Source organism: Dromaius novaehollandiae, chromosome 9, assembly GCF_036370855.1.
Source record: "Dromaius novaehollandiae isolate bDroNov1 chromosome 9, bDroNov1.hap1, whole genome shotgun sequence".
Taxonomy (NCBI): Eukaryota; Metazoa; Chordata; class Aves; order Casuariiformes; family Dromaiidae; genus Dromaius; species Dromaius novaehollandiae.
Genome location: NC_088106.1, coordinates 25239312 through 25254673, shown reverse-complemented (window position 1 = coordinate 25254673; position 15362 = coordinate 25239312). Strand labels below are relative to the sequence as shown.

General features: G+C 46.8%; 1 protein-coding gene across 3 annotated transcripts in view; it reads right to left on the bottom strand.

Annotated features, from left to right (window-relative positions):
* The window catches only part of CAB39 (calcium binding protein 39), a 49872-nt gene extending 34775 nt beyond the window's left edge, over nt 1–15097 (bottom strand). Inside the window, exon 1 of one of the 3 annotated variants that reach the window (XM_064516954.1) lies at nt 14950–15097. The gene's annotated coding sequence lies outside the window, so the exon portion shown is untranslated. Of the gene's footprint in view, nt 1–7526; nt 7660–8015; nt 8304–14949 lie in introns of those variants that run through there. The other 2 variants (XM_064516953.1, XM_026109720.2) reach the window with 2 other exon arrangements.
* Between the last annotated feature and the right edge of the window lie 265 nt (nt 15098–15362).

The window sequence follows — 15362 nt, the reverse complement described above, 5'->3', positions numbered from 1 at the left end:
GTATAACCCTAAAACACTGCAATCAAAATGTACAATTGTTTATAAATTCTGCAAGATAATCTCTAATGGTATCGTTAACATTTCTGAAAACAACAAAAACAAAACATCTGAAATGGCAATTTCAGAATCTGACCCTCTATTCAATAGATACAGAAGCAAAACATGTGACTTCACACAATCCAGGCATTTATTAAAGTAAAATTTTTCACTACTAAGTTGAACAAGATATAATATAAACTTCAGCTGAAAGGCATTATACTGCATTGCATTTCGAACTATCCAGATCTCCCTTTTGGTTCCTAAAAATGTAATTTTTAATTTTCTCATTTAATAAGAAAAGCAATCATTTAAAAATTATTAGTTATATTATCTATTTTAGGGACTTAATAAAAGGACAGATTTTCTTAGTTTTAGTGTAAATCTTGGAGACAGGAATCCACAGTACCATAATAATCGTAATAAAGTACCATAATAAATAGAAGCAACAATCTGTAGAAACTTCTGCTATACTTACTAAGACTTCTGCATGGTTGTAAGGGTTTCTGACAGTTAAAAATAACCCACTTAGTGATTCAAGATCCTATATTTCTGGCCAACAATCCTTTTCCTTGGTCACTAAAAAGCTCAAGAATGGCTAACTCCGAAACACAGATTTGATGTTGTTCCCTAGATTTGCTTCTGTCAAGTCCTCAACCTGCATAAATACCTTCGGAGCGACTGCCAGCACCGGTGTGAGAGCAGAACTACCCCTCCGAGTCCCTTCCGACAGCTCCACTCTAACAGCACTGATAGCTTATTCAGTGCAACTCCTAGGGGAAGCAAAAAGCCTTGCACGGTCAGTCTCAAAGGAAAAATATAATCCATCTTTTGTTGGAGCTACATTATAAATCCATGCTTATATATAAAAAATCTGGTAGCCATATATGCACACACACACATATGTGCCTGTAAGTTCCCAAAGAAGAATGAAAGTTCACTAAACAGAGTTCATTTCTGTTTACGCTTGATAAAAATGAATATGTATGCAAAAAGAAGTAAATACAACTACAAGTCAGAAAGTTAGGGGAGCTGGGATTTTTTTGCTTTTTAAGTTAAAAGAATGAAGAAAACTGCCAGGCAATTGGTTCACAGAATTCAAAACCTCAATACATCCTTAAGCTTGTCACCCTACTGATAGAGCATGATCGTGCACAAACATACTGAAGTTTGGGGGATTTGGGGGAAAATTTTTCCATAATCCTGAAATAAAGAGGCTTTCTTGGACCCAAGGACATTAACCCCTTCACGTAACACACAGTGTCAGACTGCACGGCTACACCACGACTCTACACAGAATGCTCTGCGAATGGATGCAGTTTCTACCAAAAGAGCAGTTTATTCCAGCTCCACCCTATTACAGAGTTAAGAGTTTAAATATTGCTCAATGTCAATTACAGATGTAAAACGGAAGTATATTAGTCAATACTGATGAGTCAACTGACTGCTCTTCTTAGAGATTATAAATCTAAATAATCATGTCCAGAGAGCACTTGTTTAGAAAACTTAGGATCAAGAAGATTCCTTTGTTGTCAATCACTATGCGTGAAATCCATGGGAAAAGCATGCTTCCTCCGGCGGCTGGAGCAACTCGGCTGCCCAGCGCAATGGCACGTCCTCACTCAGCGTGCAGGGCGCCGGCGGCTCAGGGGGACGCTCCCTCGGAGGGCTGGAATGGAGAGGTGCCAACTTTCCTCCTGCCTCTCAGGGGTCAATGAGGTCCTGCAGGAGCAAATTTTTGTTTGCTTTCAGACCGTATCTGAATGCAAGCTGTAATTTTCCATGTTTAAGTAGCAAGGCTCTCAAGTCAAACACCTGCATTTCCACATTTAAGGTTTTCTAATTATCCTGACTATTTTAGTTTTCCTTCACTCTGTAAGAGAGGCCCTCATTCATTTCACAGACGATCTACACCAAACTACTAAGAAGAAGGATTTTCCATATGAACTTTTCCCTATTTGTTTTTGAAACTGGAAAGCATATGAAGGGCAAGGCAGAAGACAGCAAAAACAGCGCTCTCAGTCAACACCCTCAAGTCCTGCCCAGGACAGCAGCACTCTATCCCGATTCTTCCTTTCTCATTAAGCAAGATATAGCCCAAGTATCCAATACGTGGCCACTATCTAAGTATTTATCTTCTGGGAGCCCAAAATGAGATTCTAACAACTAACACCGTGGCAGTGATTCAGGTGCCTAAATGACTAATGCCACTTCAGGTGTCTAGAACAGCATACCTGGTCTCCAACTGCCACTTCAGAAAACCACAAGCTTCCTACCTGTCTTGGGCAGATGCTTGAGAGCATCTAAAAATCGTATTAGATACTTACGTTTAGGCATCTGAATCCCACATCATGAAAGGAAGCTACTGGAAAAAATGCTTTGAAAATGTAAGCTCCTGAGTGTCCCATCACACAATATGTATAAAGTCAGGCATTCACATGTAACAGAAAATTCTCTATGCTTAAGCTTACTACCTGAAAAACAGGGGGAGGAGAACCACCAGACTGCAGAAGATCACTTCCGTTACCATTTGTGAACCAATTCAAGTCCACAAGGAACTGAATCCTTTTTCTTCAGAGAAGTATCTGAATGAGGTGCAATAAAGACTATCAAATATTACGTCATGATTAAACAGACTCATTTAAAGGATGCTCATTCACTGAGCATCCTCTGGTGCACTGACTGAACAAAAGGTCCTGGAGAAACAAAACTGTAAACAATCATGTAATCAGAGCTTTTGTACAGCAGTGTAAGTAAAGCAAACTGAAGTTCTGCTATGTGTTAGCTTTGGAAAGATTAATTTTGCTTTCTCAACATTTTTCTAAAGTAACACTGAGCACACATAAAGCCTCCATCAAGAAGTTTGTCTCAACTCTTCCCCCTGCAAGGTATCTCTAAATTCCCCTATGAAGTTTCTCCATCACTGACAATCTCTGCTCAGAAGAAACCTAAGACTTGAATAGCAGGTGTTACAGGTTAGAAGAACGAAGCATTCATAAATCGTGTGGAAGAGACTTCTCGGTGCTCACCTATGTGACACTCAGCGTGTGTCAGTATCACTAAGGTCTCATTTAGGTAGAATAACCCCCCCCCCCCCCCCGCATTTTCTTTTCTAGAATCTGAGTTCTCTGTGACTTAAACTTTTCCTTTACTACTACTGCTTCTCTAGAATACGTTCCATAAAGTCAAGACATTATATGCTGATTAATTTCACAAATCGTCTCAAGATAACAGGCAATAACAACAACAAAACCTTCTTTTTGACACATTTGAAAAAGTATGATCTGCCAAAGCAGAGAAGTGTGTGTTTCACACATAATAAGCAAAGTAAAACATAATGATATCAATAACTTTTGCCTCATTTGTACAACTGTAGCAAAAACTCCTGAAACTGCTTACTCAGAGAAAGAGCTCAGAGATGCCATCGGGGCAGGATGCTCTGAAGCACTGTCAGCACACACATCCACACCACAATACAAAACTTTACTAATCGTTCAATGTCTATGGACTTTTCTAAAGCAAATTTCTCAGCGCACACGTTTGGAAGTTGTATTAGTTCTGAAGCAATATTTGAGAAGAGCTGTCCATGCATGGTAAGCCTTCCCAGGTGAGCTGCTGGCCAGGGGAGTAAAGGGAGAACATTAGTGGAAGTGGCATCAACCTCATAGCCTGCTTCTGCCTAGAAAGTATTAAAGCTGGCCAGATAGAGGCTGCGAAGACCACCTTCTACAGCCTCCTCTTCAATACGCTTTCCTCCTATTTCTATAAACTAGAATGCTTTACTTAAAAGTAAATTAAAAAGAACTAAAACTTTGCAGAAAGGTATTTCTTCAGATGCTAACCATCTACCTGGGCACCACTAGCAGCCAGAAAAAGATTATGCATTCTCCATTTCTAGGAATGCGTCTCTCAACTTTTTTTGAACATTAGTTTTACTACAGATAACTTCAAAGGAGGTAAGACACTGCACATACATGAATGACTGAACATAAGTACTTCTCAGAATCATGCATTCAACTCCCTGAAAAGGTGACATATTAATCCAATTTCATTAATAGTCAAGTCCTGTCTTAGCTATTTTGAAGTGTCGTGTTTCAAATCTTGGGGGGGAGGGTGTCAGTTAAACTTTTACTTACATTCTTTTAATAACAAAAATGACTTTGTTATCAATGCAAATTGATAAAAGTACACAATAGGGTAAGGATCAAAAGCAGCACACAGAAATTTTTCACTTAGGTAGCAATTTGTATGTGCACCATTCAAAAGCATACCTGAATGTTTTAAAACAACTCAAAGTAGCTGCTCCTAAATAACTCCACCCAAAGACATTTCTCCACTTAGAAAAACGTATTACTGTATCATTACAGTTCTGTACTAATTATAACTGCTCAATTTCTGAACTGCCTTTATGAAGATATATTTAACTTTTTAGTGATGAATTCTCTAAGTGTTTGAAGGCGTGGGGGGAGGAAGAAAAAAAACTACAAAGCAAATGTATCTTAAAAAAGGAACTAGGTATTTTCTTAGAAGTAGCAGAACTTCCAATAAACAGAAGGATTAGCTACAGCATTCAGCAATTTGACCCCGTAATTTTGTGCCCTTGTGGATGGAATTAAAATTTGCTTCCTTTTGGCATATTTAAAATCCACAGTCAGGAACTTTTTATAGTGCCCATTGACTATACAGGACATTAGCTAGAATACTCAAAACAAGGGAGTTAGAAAGCAAATTGCAGCTGTTTATTTAAACCTAGGAAAATTACCTTCTAAATTAATGTTCTCTCACAAAAACAGGCCATGATGGCTTCTGAGGAATGACCACAGTTACTCTTGTAAACACAGCGTATTATAGCTGTTACCAGTTTGGATCAATCCTGAATTCAATCCTTTATGCAGAGTATTTAAGTAGGGACAAGTGAACGTGTCATTTTGTCATAAGGTAGAATAAGGAAAGCATACAAATTTGTTAAGGTTAAAGACCAACCAAATTCACAAGACACCAGTTTAAGCCTTAGGTACTACTGAAGCATGTATTGAAAAGTCTAGATCAAGACCGTTAAAATAATCCAAGACAACATCATCTTCTAATTTAACCTTTGTGCTTGCGCTGGGGGGAGGTATATCAGCTTAAAGTTTCACCTTCTAACTGGAGGCATGAAGTTTCTTTAAGCCATGCACCTCCACCTCTTACGGAGCAGCAAGCGCAATAAAAGCACAACACAGAGAAACTATGCGAAGAGAGAGCACAGAGAGAAGGGACTGAGAACTGAACTGCAAAAACTTTCAGGCTATTAAACACCTAAATCAGACAACAAATTAGAGAAGTAACATTTCTAAAGTTCTCCTCCTGTTAAAATAGCGCAATCTCGAGGATTGATAGAAACAGGATTTTTTCAAGCTTGTTTGAGATTTATCTATAGTTACAAAAATACACAGTTACAACGAACCCTATGACTTAAGATCACGGAACAATTAAGGAAATTATCTAATGTAATTAGTTAGCTGCAAGTTGAGCTCAGGTACAAGTGGTAAAAACAGACATAAGTCACTATTTCCTTACCAGAAATTGCTCTATTTACAAGATTTCAACTGTATAACCTAGAAAATAAGATATTGAAAATTTCTATTTTTGTTTGGTACATTATCCACTTAAGCGAGCTGCTGCAGGCTGTTGTGATACTACTGCTTTTGGAGGAGATGAGTCAAATCCTATTTTTTCTAGAAAAAGCTGCAGAGAAGTCCTCCAAGACCCATCCAATTAGACACAGGCAATCATACTTTAATAGTCAGTCTTGTAATTAAACCATGTTATAAAGTGTCAGAATTAGAGAAAAGCAGGGCTAGAAGGGAACACAAAAAGTCATCTTGGCTCATTCCTGCCCCCTGCCCCAAAGCTGCACCAACTATTAGTGTGTCATTCATACACTCTACATGCAGTAGAAAAAAAAATACATTTTACCAAGAAATGCATCACAGGATTATCAGAGTTTCAAGAAAGATCTAACACAAGAATTAAGGCTGTAAATAATAATTCATTAAAAAATTGGCTAGTAATGCTAGCGTTCACAAAACACCAAAAAAGGTAGAAAGTGCAGAGCATATAGCACAACAGTAGAGTCTCATTTGACTAGCATTAGTTAATTAATGAGAAACTTAAGCATTGGCTTCCATGACAGAATGCAAACTAGATGCCATTCCCTCCTGAATAAATGTTTCACAAAAGCAATCAAGGAATTCCAAGAGGTGGAGCCTCCTTAATATTATCACACCCCACTAGGAATACACATTTGTCTGTGCTTGATAATACCCAAAGAGCACAATTATCTCTCAAAGACAGTGTCATGAAGTATTACTTAACTGGCATTTTTATTTAGTCTCATTTATTTATCTAAATGCATACATCCCAAATAAATACGAATTCTATTTTATAATTCTGTTTTACAATGTATCTCTGTCTGTAACTATGCGGTAAATGCCTACAGAATGTGTCAAACTTTCAGAACTCTCAGTCAATATAAATAAGAGAATATAATTAATTAAAAAAAAATCAACACTACTAGCATTTAAAACAAAAGATCATCAACATGTCAGTCCATACAAACAAATGTGTATTATGAAGACCTTTATTCTGCTGGCTCTCAACGCCACCAGACAACCTCCACCTAAACTAAAACCTTTACTATCTGAAAACCCTTAATGACAAACATCACACTACCATCAAGATTACAATTTAAATATAAGTAAACTTAAGCCAAGTGTACACTAGCTGGCTGACTCAAGAGTTTCTCATGTCCCAAGACAACCACAAAGCTAATTGCAAAACATAATATTCTTATAACATGGAGTCAATGACAGACAGAATCCAACCAACATGTAGTGCCGTGGGGCATCATGCTACTCCTAAAAATCAGGTAAGCTATCAATTTGCACAGGACAGCTAAAAAAACATCAAGTTATTCTTCTGACACCAAAACATCTCCAACTTTTGGCCTTTTTTTTCCCTCCACTTAAAGCTATATGCTACGTCCATAGGTATTAACGAAAGGTACGCAGCATTGTAAATAGTAAAAGTCTGTTATTTGAAGGTTTAGATGCCAAGATACCAGCTCAGGATGTTAAATTTCCTCTGACAGTATATGATTTCATGAGCTCCTAGCACTAAAAAGGAAAACACATTTCCTGATGATAAACTAAACCGCTGATAGGAAAACACAAGGCCGCATTAGAGTTTCTAACAGGTAAGTCAAAAAAGCACACACAAGAAACTTTAATATATGTTATACTAACTGAATTTCATTTTTGATCTACATTTAAACCGCTTTTCAGAGCACTGCTGAAACTAAGGAGCCCAGGCCACATAATTTAATCTTTGACTCATCACGCACATTAAATCACACCAGTCTTATAAGACAGCACAGAGGTTTTAAATAACTCATGCGGACCTATGCGACCACTCACCAAAACTTTTGGCGTTTAGGGAAAGTTACCCACCAGAAAATGGAGCACAGAACACTTCCCAGCTCCAGCACTAGTAGTATTAACCAGAACTGTAGGGGAAAAATGGAAAAGCTGGGTTTTTTGTTTTTAACGGAAGACAGACCGCGCTGGGTCGGGCTCCTGAAGGGCAGCTCACACACGCCAAAACGGAGATGTTAGCAGCAGCCCGCACACGCAGCCACCGCCGCGCCGAGGCCTGCGCGGGCTCCGCGCGCGCACAACAATTGTAGGAAGCGGCCCGGGAGCGGGCGCGCAGCGGACGGCGAAGTTCGTGCCGTACCGCGCCGCGCCCGGGCGCCGCCGAGAACAAAGGCGACCAGCCCGGCGCGGCCCCGCCGCAGCGCCGCGCAGCTACCGCGCCGCCGCCGCCCCGCCCGCGAACGGCCCCGCGGACCCACCAGCGGCCCGGCGCGGCCTGCGCCGCCCCCCGCCCCCCCCGCGCGCCCCCCCCCCGCTCCCCCCCGCGCGGGCGCCGCCTCGTACCTCGGTGCGGAGCGCGGCCTGGCGCCTCCGCGGCGGCGCGTCCGGCAGGGCCTGCCGCTGGCGTGCCCGCGGACCGACCCACCGACCGGCGGCGCGGCGCGGCGCTGCAGGCGGGGCGCGGCGGAGCGGCGCGGAGCGGCTCGCCCTCGCCCCCTCCCCCCCCCCGCCCCGCGGAGCTGCTGCTGCGCAGCGGCCCTTCCCTCGCCCGGCGGCGGAGCGCGGCGACCAGCCGGCAGCGGCGGCGCAACGCGGCCACGCTTCCGCCACGCGACGCCGCGCGACGCTCCCTGGCGGCGCGGCGGGCTCAGCGCGACCCCGCCGCCGGCCCCGCCCCCCGCCGGCACCGCCCCCGGCACCGCCCCGCCGCCCAACGGCACCGCCCCGGCCCAGCGCGGCCCGCAGGGACCTGAGGCGGCCCCGAGGTCCCGGAGGTGGCCCGGAAGGACCCCTGGGACGGGCCCAAGGAGGCCCTGAGGTGGCCCCCAAGGAGTCCCTGAAGCGGTCCCCAAGGAGTCCCTGAGGTGGCCCCCAAGGAGTCCCTGCAGCAGGTCCCCAAGGACCCCTAAGGTGGCCCCCAAGGGGTCCCTGCAGCAGGTCCCCAAGGACCCCCGAGGCAGCCCCCAAGGGGTCCCTGAAGTGGTTCCCCAAGGAGTCCCTGCAGCAGGTCCCCAAGGACCCCCGAGGCAGCCCCCAAGGGGTCTCTGAGATGGCCCCAAGGGGTCCCTGCAGCAGGGCCCCAAGGACCCCCGAGGTGGTCCCCAAGGGGTCCCTGCAGCAGGTCCCCAAGGACCCCCGAGGCAGCCCCCAAGGGGTCCCTGAAGTGGTTCCCCAAGGGGTCCCTGCAGCAGGTCCCCAAGGACCCGCGAGGCAGCCCCCAAGGAGCGCAGGCCCACGCCGAGGCGGAATGCCTCACAGGAAAGCTCAGCACAGTAAGGGGCTGCAGCCTGACCGCACAGAAACGGGATCCGAGCGTGCCGCAGGTCACCCGCACCTGCCCCCAGGAGCCTGTGGACACGCTGTGGGAGTGCTACGAGAAAAAGCTCTGTTTCACACCGTAATTAATGCGTTGCACAGACACGAGCTTTCCGATAAGCTTGCAAAATCCGTTCGACAGCTGCATAACGCCTTCCACTCTTGTGCAGGAAGGCTGTCGGTGACCCAAATAGAAAATGCCAGTTCTATCTAGGGAGGCAAAAGCCCCAAGAATTTCCCTTATCTGCGACTCGGCAAATGAATGCTCTGCGTATTGTAAGCCTTCAGCACTCACAGACAAGCAGAGCCGAGCTAATTCCTCCCCTTTTCATGCAGGAAAAAATCCATTAATTTCTTGATGTTGTGTCATCCAGAGCAACAAGTACTCCCCCGGCTACTAAGCACCACATGATCAAATATTAAATCCAAACGAAAGCATGAATCACACACCTCTGTATCACCCACCACTCCCTAGCTTTCTGACCCACATGACAAATAACACCACCCTAACCTTGAAAATGCCCCAACTGTAACACACCGTTTCCCAGAGGGCACCTTCTTTTCCACGGAAAGTGCAAATGCTGAGGCAGGGAGGCTGTAACAGCTCCCAGAAAGGTTGAAAAGCACTCTCGGTCCTGTTTTGGGGGAGAGGCTCAGGTATGAAAAAGTCTAGAAACATTAGGTTAAAACTTCAAAATGCCAAACTACAAACCACTGGACAAAATACGTAGTAACCTGGGTAGTGACCTGGGTAGCTGGTTAGTCAGGCTAGCACAGGGAGAAGAGCGTGAGGAGGGCAGAGACACTTCTACTCCGGTGCCTAGCACACCAGGACACCGAACGGAGATACCTCCTCACATTATCAGAAATAACGTGACTTTTCACCGGAAGGCAATAAGCACCGAACTCATACAACCGTTGCAGAAGTACACTTGTGGACTGCAGCTGCTCTTTGAATGCACTCCCCTCGTCCCAGCCTGCCTTTCATCTGCTGTGCTAAATCATAAAACACAGGATTAGCGATCGCAGTCCTTACTCACCTGACTGAGGTGCCTAAATTAGGGACACGGCCACGCCATGAAGGTGACGGCCCGTGTTCCAGCAGTGCCGCTGCTTGGCAGGAAAACAAGCTATTCTTAGCACGCCGTGAGCCAAGGTTGCCAGCCACTCCACGCGGGCAAGGAGGGAGGCGGGCAGGCAAGCTCGTCCGGGGCAGGGGACCCTGCCTGCAGAGACAACTCGGGCTGGGGCTGTTCCCACCTGCCTTGCTCCAGCACGGCCCTGGCACCACGCTGGAGGAGCTCCTGCGATGGAGGCCGTGATGGAGGCGCTCCCATGGAGGAGGCCACGGCGGAGGCTCCACAGAGGAGCGAAGGGGCTCCGCAAAGGAGACGGCAGGACCGCGTGGGCTGCCGCTTAGCACCAGGCAGTCCAAGGGCCCACGTACCTTCCAGGGACCTCCCCAAGCCCCAGCCCCTGCAGCTCTGGGGACCACAACCAGGGCAGCCTGTGGGCACTGTTTTAGGAGAACTTCTGCTTTATCGCTCCCCTGGGCTGGGATTTTATTACCAGAATACCTCTGTTCAACTACTTATTTGTCGCTATCCTCTTTAACTTAATTCACTGAAGGGAGTTTGTATCCCTTTACCTGCCGAAAGACTTTTTTCTGCGTTGCTGACCTCAGGCATTGGCTGTATTGAGACTTTGGGTTCTGATGAAGTATTGTATATTGTGCGTGGACTTTAGACGATCCCTTTCACTGGATTGCTGACGAATTATAGTCCTAAGGTTTTCTGCTGGTTCTGGTCATGATGTGGAACAGGTTCAGGCTGTTTCTATGTCCCTGGCAGGTAACTAATATATTGTTCTCACTGTGCCAAATGCAGATTAGCCTGAATTGAATATATATATATATATATATATATATATATATATATATGTATCTCCAAACATATACATATATCAGGTTGATACTGTCCATTAGTACAGTGTAATACACAACATGATTTTAAAGCAGAAGGATATATTTTTATGGAACGAGTCATTAATTTCTTACAAGCTTTGATCTGAGAGGAAGACTTGCACCTGCATGTCTGATATATTACTGCTGTACAGCAATTTGGGACTTACTGGCCTGTTTTTTTAGAAATATCCTTAAGCTCCTCATGCTCTGCTTCACTGTACATCTTCAGCTGACAGTTTCTATCTTCGGTTTCTTTTTAATTACCTCTGCCGTGTTACATATCTCCACATTACTTCCCTCTCCTTTCCCTGTCACACCGAGGGGAAAATTTTCTGTTGTGGTTCTTAGTGCCCTTATTTTTTCAGTATCAGGATGTTCCTGTTCTGGATCTCATGTGTTGCGGTTCGTCTTCTCTGCCGCAAAGGAAGCGAGCCCTGCTTGGAAGGCAGCGCTGCCTCTTGGTATCCCACACGTGCCTTAGGTGGACGCTGAGCTGGACGTGCCAGCGCTTTCCCTCCCTTCGTCATCGCTGGGTGTGGATGGGAAGGTTAATGCTCAGCCTGCCGGGCAGAAAGCTCGCGTTGATACTGTACTGCTGGACGCCCGCCAGACGCCTGCGGGTGCTCTGCTCACCCGGGACTCGGGACGGGCGCTCAGGCTCACGCTGCCTCCGAGCTGCCCGCAGCGGGATGGTGCACAGGTGCCAACGCTGCTCCAGGTGACCTGCAGCCCCAGCCCTCCTCCCTGGCCAGGTCCTCTCCACTAAACCAGAGCCGGGCCACAGGAGCTCGAGTAGGGAAAGTAGTGGCTATAAAGAAATGGGACATTTTGTTTTCTCTTTCCCCCACTTCACATGCTTCCCCACTCCGCACGGGGCACTCTGCAGCGGCAGAGCCCAGCTGGAGGGAGGGAGATTTGAAGACTGATTTTGCTCCTCGTTCAGCTGGAGCAAGGCAACCAGAAAGCAATTTGTAAAAGGGGTGGAAATGGGAGGATTTGGTCCATTGAAAACTCTCCTCTATGGAGTAAGAATTTACTCTGGACACCATGAGATGAAAAAGCAAAAGGGAATTTCCCTAGAGACACCTGCATGAGTACAATAGTATTTCCACATGCTGCTGGGCCTATACACTCCCCTTGAGGACTGGAGAGTCATTCTCCAAAAACTGCTCTTCTCTGATGCCTGGCAGACCTGCCCTTCCCCTAACTAGAAAGCTTATCAAATTGAAAAAAAAAATACAAACATAAGCAAAAATGCACTCTCCATACCCATACAACAAATATGTCCGCTGGCTGTCTCGCCGCACGGCTCCCAGGAGCTCAGCAAAGCCTGGCAGCGCGGCGGAGCGTGGCCGGCGTACACCAGCACCGCGCTCCGCCTGCCGCATTCGACCGCCTGTTGCATTTTCAGCTTTACCGGCCACCCATTCCGCACTACCTGAAGCTTTCAGCTGCCTGACCACAGTCTCCAGTATTTCACAGTCTGGCTCCTCACCCCCATCAGACAGATTTTCCTTCCCGGACCCGTCAGCAACACTGCCGGCAGCTCCCGGGTCTCTCCTCCGGTCAGACTCTCCTTGTTCTCCTCCGCTTTCAGCCCTGATAGCTCCCTGGGCTCTACTGCCGTGTATTGAGAGAAACCACAGACCTCTTCACGACATAAGCCAGTCATCAAACACAGAAAAAGCAGAGTACTCATGCGGACCAAGGGGGAAGAAACCTAAAGATAACACCATTTCTCACCTCTCTGAGCAGCAGCCGTGGTATTTCCGGGCGAACAGGCTGATTAAGACAAAATGAGATTCCTGGTGCTGTCTCTGATGTGGACAGAGATTATGGCACCTATGAAACGCCTGGCAAACAGGCCTCCAGCACGTGTGTCACTGCCCTTGGGAGTCAGGCTGCCCTGCGAGTGGCACGTTACAGCTCACACTCAGAAAAATGTTTATGACCACACTCGCAATGATCCCTACCTACAACAGCATTTAAGCGCAGACAAGCTTTGCATTCAGCTGAATGGTTAGGCCTCTGCCGAAGCGCCGTTGTCACTGGAGATGCTCTCCTGCATCGCTCACCAGCTTTGCAAACTCAGAGCCCAGCCTTGCACTGCAGGGTTACCCCAGAGCGTCCTGCAGCTGCTCAACGCCTCGCGACCAGGACACCACGGACAAGCAAGCGCGGACGGGATAAGCAGGGAAACGAAACAGGAAGGTGGGGCAGAAAAAAAAAATCTATTTATGGTGACAGTTCATCTCACAGACAGACCCCGCGGTTCTGAAGGTGCAGCAGGAGGGGCGACGCGCTGCCCGTGCAAGGTGACATGGCACTTGGGTACCATCTGCCAAGCTTGTCTGGGCCCACAGCGCGCAGCCAGGTAATGCTGGCAGTTTGTATAACCCACTTGCAAGCTGGAAATCACTGTTTTCAAAGCCAACATGGAAAAAGCGTGTATGTCTGAGTTCAGATTGTTAACCTGTAATTATACTAAAAGCATTCAAGTTTAAACAGATAATATTCAGGGGGCTGAACAGAGACAAGTAAGTATTAGAGACAAGCACTAGTACAGTGATTCAACACCAGATCCTGGAAGACAGACACTACTGCTTTAGAAATGACCACTGGAAAAGAGACCATGCAAGCAATGCGTTCTGCATAATTACCATGAGCACGTAGTATACTTCAGGGAAATCCACCAGCAGAGAGAGCATAATTTTTCCAGGTTCTTCAAAGCAGAAATGAAATTCAACATGTGAGAGACCTCTTAGTACAACAGCAATTCACCAAGTCACAGCCACGACTGAGACATCCATTGTGAATTACTTAATTCTTACAAAATAGGACATGAATAAACATGATTAAAAAAAAAAACCTAAGGAACTTTGCTGGAAAAAAAGCTGTTATAAAGGCAAGTACGCAGATGCTTTGCTCAAGGCTTTTTGCTGCAGGTCCGAAGTCCCAGGAAGCCCTGCAACTCCACTCCAGCTCCTCTGGCCATCATCCCACATCAATGAACGGTGAAAACGGGGGGGAAAAAATTACTCCGTCTTGTGAAACGGTGCAAATTAATCCTCTTTACAGCACATCTGCTTTGCTCACCTTGTTTCTTCCTCTGACTGTGCCTTAAGCAGAGCCCCCGAGCTCCTCACGGGATGTCTGACCCTACACAGCCCCGGTGAACGCCTTGGGGCCAGCCTCCCTCAACGCTCGCTGCTGCCACCAGCAAAGGAGGGCACGTGCCTGCAGAAAGCACCACGGGCTGGTAGGACTCAGCCAACATCCCGACTGGGCCAATACGTCCTTGCAAGAGCATCACGCTTGCAGGATGGCATTCAGCTAGGGTTGGTTTCTTTAAGACATCAGCACAATTGCCTCTAAAATATGATTTTAAAGTAACGCAGTCAGCCAAAGCAGCCTAAGGCAAGCTATAAAGCAGAAGCCAGTTTGATTTACTTTTTTTTTTTTTTTTTAATAGGGAAAAGGGGAAGAGGGGGTGCCAGTGCCACCGCCAGTGCCGATTGCGCTGGGGTTTCCTGCAGGGCCCAGCGCCGCAAGGCACGCAGTATTTCTAGTTCCCTCCCGCCAAATATGGAGCTGAGCTGACACGCAACTCACATGCATTTTAGCACAGTGATGTAACAGCACCCAACCTCCTCTGGCTGTCTCTGATTAAAGACAAAAAGCAAGATACTCGGACCTGGGAGGAGGAGGAAGAGGCAGAGGCGGTGGCCTCCCATCACAGTCCCCATGGCTTCGCCCTGCGCCCTTGCAGCCTGCCACACGCTCTGCAAGTTACTGCTTAGAGTGCGAGTGTGCCCAAACCAGCAGGCTGGAAACTCCCCAGGAGAGGTAAGTGTCACCCCCGCAGAAAGCCACACACGGAGTTTTACTGACGCTGCTGTGAGGGAGCGCTCGCCGACACGAGTCCTGCTTGCACCGAGGAGCCCAGACCGCAGCAGGAAGGCAGGAAAAGCAGCACAGAGACAGAGATAGCGTGCTTACCGTGGCATGCCGCAATCCTCCACGCGACAGGTAGGGAGGTGTTCCTGCTAACTACGTGGCCATCTCAAGTCAGCTGAGCTGACATGACACAGACCATTTAAAATAATAGATCAGGCCTTCCTTCCAGCTCGCCTTGACAAATGCACAAAGGATGAATAACACAAACCAACCCCCAGTGCTATGCTTCAATTCAAGAAGGCTTGGGCATGGGCATGCCTTGATGTGATTCAGAGACCAAAACCCAGGCTAGCGCTCCCTGACACGTGCTTCGGGAAAGGAGGGGGAGGAAATATTAGCACTAGGAACTACTCAAGCTACGCTAAATATCTTCTACTTAACGTGTGGAAGAAAAAGAATTCTGAGCCTTTCCGTGGGCTTTCGACCAAGCCTAACTGAAGCGGCTAAATTTAATC